Genomic DNA, 4,485 nt, shown 5'->3' with positions numbered 1-4,485 from the left:
GCGGGGGCGACGCGAGGGGCGGCCTCTGTCTGTAGGCATGTTGTCCTATTTTTGCCGGTTGTGCCAATTCATCCTGTAATCTTTATTTTTACTTTTTCCGGATCATTGCTTGGAACTTAGATACTCGGTTCACTATAATAAATGTTTGTGTGCAATGCACAGGCCGGGTACTCCTCTTTTTCAAGAAAAAAAAAGAGATTCAACTAGCACTAGATACGTAAATAAAAGCTTTGACAATCATTGACTCACAATGGCCAAATCTGCACAATACCAAGGCAAGACAGAACATTACGGAAGTCGAAATTCGATGAATATTACGGAATACGACCAAAGCGTCCAAAATAAGCATAATTTAACAGTACACCTTGCTGAATATCATCAAGTCCAAATGACGTTTGGATAAACATAGCATCAAAAGATTACTTAAATAGTGGCATGAAGGTGAAGGTAATCAGAGGTTCCCCATGAGCTCAACGTGAGGTGTTAGCACGAAAGTAGTGACCCAGAAATGAAGAGCTGACTTCAAACAAAGATGCGCCAATTCCTTACAAGTCACCAACGGCCTGAATCATAGAAATGAAAAAAGTATCAGCTACCAAATTTGCACTGAAACAAACCAATATAACTTGATGAAAGTGCAGGATTAGCAAGCAGTATAAGAAAAATATTAAAGCTCATGTCTATGCTGTTTACTGTTCAGAATTCAAACCTAGAAGTGAATACCAGTAAAAGATTTTTCTCTTAAAGAGTTGCCAAAAAGATCACAACAATTCAGACAAAATGACAATTACCGTATTATGAAAAGAAAACTGAACAAGATGTGCTATCTCTAGACAAGAAGTAGCCAAATCATCAATTGATTTCATGCAGTGAGGAGTATGAGGTACCTAATTAACCAATAATCACACAGTGAACGTCACATATATAATCATATGCATGTTTGACACCAGTAATATCCTATCTGGATTTCTTTGATCTTCTAAATGATCAGATACTACAAAAATACAAGCAAGATTGTGTCCTTATCAATTGTAAAGATAAGAGAAAGTAAAGGTGACATCGAGGGTCACAGTTAAGAACTTAATGCGAATAATGAGGACCATCTCCCAACCCAGTTCCACAAGGCAAATGTGTAAGAGAAAAAGAACACATCAAGATGCTGATTTCCCAGGAATACAATTCATAAACAGAAGCTAAAAGACCCAATATGAAACTTGCACCAAGCCTGTGAAAGAAGCTCACTACAACTCCCAGCATAAAAAAAATCTGCACTTTGGAAATCTAAAGATAACATAAAAGCAGTTTATAACAAATCAAAATGAGCAAGGAAATCAGAGTGAGCGGGCAGTTAAAAGTTAAAACGTGAACCCAATGTACAAAACTGCGATGTCAGAATGAATTTTACAATCCATGAGCAACGTAGTTACCAATGTAAACATAATGTTGGTCCTGGTGCCAAAATTACGTATCACGTAGCGTGTACTGAATAACACCAGTTCTAGGACAGTCACATGGTGCGATCAATATCCATTCGAAGCATACTAGGAAGTTGTGCAAGAATAATTCAAAAAATGTAACTGGGAAACTTTCAGAATGTGAAATACAGCAGGACAGGATAATGAACATGTGTAGAGACTAGAGACCATACAGCACAAATTAACGAAGTATCAAGTGTGTCATTATCTCTACAATACAACCAACAGGAATTGTGATGATAACTTGGAAGACAGACTTAAGTATTGAATGCCCCCCAAATCCTTGTCATTTTGAGCATAATCGCTTCAATATCTTCCAATAACAAAAATGATGTCAATATCTTGCAACTAAGAACTCCCTATAGCCATACAAGTCCTAGAAAGGCTGGATGCATTTGTTATACTAGCCTACTCCAAGCAGACACGTGAAACACAAAATGATCTGAGTGTGCAAAAGAGCAGGCAACATCGCTGAACAGAAATGACATGAGTGAGAGGAGAGGGATGTACTCTGGTTCTGGAGCGAGGAAGGCGGGCGGCCATGCCAGGAAGTAGGCGAACATGGGGTGCCCATATTCCTTGCCACGCTTCGTCGCCAGGCGCTCCAGCTTGCCGGTGTACATATCGTACGAGTAGCGTCCGAATCCCCAGGTCTTGATGAACACCTTCCCCGTGCGACCGGCGTCCATGTCGCTGGGCCAGACGCAAACAGTCCGTTCGCAGGGCATGCCAGGAACCATCTCGATGTCGGTGGGCTTGCGAGGTCCAGGAATCATTTCCGCGTCGCTGGGCATGCCAGGAATCATGTCGCACAGCGTGCTCAGCTCCGCGACACTCTTCTGCAGAAGCCAACCTTTGTCGCTCCCCCTGCCCTCCCCGCGCACCCAGAGCTGCAGCTGCTGCTCGCCGTCGGTCACCAAGCAAAGCCGCCCATCCGGCGTCTCCCCGACGCGGACCTTGCACACGGTTATCGGGTCGACAGCCAGCGCGCGCGGCCCGTGCAGGTAGGAGAACCTGAGTGTGACAGGGTCCAGCGTGAGCATGCGCGGAGAGTTGCAGATGTGCCAGTATATCTTCCCGCCTGCGTGCACGCCGCGGTTTTCGAACAACCAGGGATTGAAGTCGACCTCGGCCTCCTCGTCCCGCGGGAGCGCGCGCCAGCTGCAGTCGCCGTTGCTGACGGACGCGACCCAGGCGCGAGGGCGCCCCTCCTCGATGGCGAAGCAGACAGCCTCGAAGCAGAGCTTGCTCGGGTGAGCGCGGGAGAGCAGCGCGGAGCCGATGTAGTACCTCGATCTGCGCCAGCGGCGGTCATCGGGCACCGTGTCGCGGCGCGGGGGCGGGAGGACCGTGCGGCGGCGGGTGGCCGGGTCGAGGACGAGGAAGCGGGGCATGGCCCCCTTGTCCTTCTGTATCTCGTCGGACGACTCGAAAAGCAGGAGGCCTTGGAGCGAGTCGAAGAGGAGGAAGCGGAAGGCGTCCGGAGCGAAGTCGAGGGTGAGGCGCGGGGAGGCGGCATCGAGGGGAGCCCCCCGCGCCTCACCCTCGACTTCGCTCCGGATCCCGGCCGGGGAACGGGGGAGGGGGGTGGGTTGGGTGGTGGAAGTAGCCGAGGAGAGGAGGGGTGCGAGGGAGGCAGCGGGCGGCCAGGCGGCGCCAGCGGTGGCATGTGAGGGCGGCGCGGATGAGGTCGGCGAGGGAGAGACGGCGGAGAATGTTGAAGATGTCGAGCTCGGCGAGGATGTCGATGGAGGCCGCCGCCTCGGTAGCCTGTGGCTCCACCGGCGGCAGGGGAGGAAGCGAGGTGGAGGAAGGTGGCGCTTTTTTGGTTTTGGTCTTCTTCGCTTTGTTCTTCCGCGCCATCGCTGGAGTTGCACGAGGGTTCGAGAGAGGGACCGGACTGGCGGACTAGCTTTGGCAGGACGGAACGGAGGACTACCGGCATGTTTGGTTTGTGTAGAAGGCCATCCCCAATCGCCATGCCGCAAACGTCCGGGCAGGTCCAATCACCCAATGCCTCCTCACGTTTTCTGCCGCATCCAACAGACATGGTGCCGCATACATCCGCTGACAGGTCCTCAAGTCCTAGGCGAACTTTAGGCCAACTCCACCGCCCGACCCCATCCTGTCCGACTCTGTCTATTTGGGGTAAAACGGACAAACGAGGCAGCCCGGCGCGCGAAGGCCCGTACCCATCTCGTCCGTTTTGTGGGTGATGCGGGCTCCTCCTTCTTCACGGAGCCGTGGCGGCGTCCCGACGAGGAGCCATCCTCGCGGTCGTGCTTGCCTTTGCGGCCATAGTTCCATAGCCCCATGGCTGCGGGCGGCCAGCCGGTGAGCTCGAGGCTAGGGTTTGGGGGTCTGGGGTTGTCGGGTTTCGAGGAGGCCGCGGGGTGGAGTGGGGCAGTGTGGACGACGACCGGTCCACGGGTCCCATTTAAGAAGGACCGCGACCGTTCGCCTGGGCGGATGACAGGCGGGGCCACCCGCGCGTGCGCATTGATGTGGGCGGGTGAGAGGTAGGTGGCCGCCTGCCACGCGGCCCCGACGCGGACGAGGCGCGCGTCTGTTTGGTGTCCGCCGTGACCCAAACCCGGCGCAAGTTTGCGCTCGAAATGGGTCGGCGCGGACACAAAACGGACGAGATGGGTCCGGGCCGTCGCGCGCTGGGCCGCCTCGTTTGTCCGTTTTACCCCAAACGGACGGGGCCGAACAGGATGGGGTCGTGCGGTGGAGTTGGCTTTAATGCAAGACTCTAACGGACGTCCGCTTTATTTAGATTTTGTCCGTTTTGATATGGTAATGAGGCGGCGTCCGGTCGTTTTTCTGAATATGCAGGCCGTGCGTGTTGGGCGCACGGCCGCATATCGGCCGCATCTCATCCGACTGCATGCAAATGTAAAAAGTGGGCGTAGACTCATGCGAGCGGCCATCGACTACAGTTCATGCCAGCGGCAGGCAAACATATGCCAGCCTACAAAACGATCAAGTCCCAAGTTTCACACCGAAA

At 52.6% G+C, this 4,485-nt stretch overlaps 1 pseudogene; it reads right to left on the bottom strand.

The window, feature by feature from the left end:
- Positions 1 to 288: 288 nt before the first annotated feature.
- On the bottom strand, positions 289 to 3,428 carry LOC109780787 (uncharacterized; annotated as a pseudogene).
- Between the last annotated feature and the right edge of the window lie 1,057 nt (positions 3,429 to 4,485).

The sequence above is a fragment of the Aegilops tauschii genome, chromosome 5, assembly GCF_002575655.3.
Source record: "Aegilops tauschii subsp. strangulata cultivar AL8/78 chromosome 5, Aet v6.0, whole genome shotgun sequence".
NCBI lineage: Eukaryota > Viridiplantae > Streptophyta > Magnoliopsida > Poales > Poaceae > Aegilops > Aegilops tauschii.
This window is presented reverse-complemented; position numbering and strand designations above follow the sequence as displayed.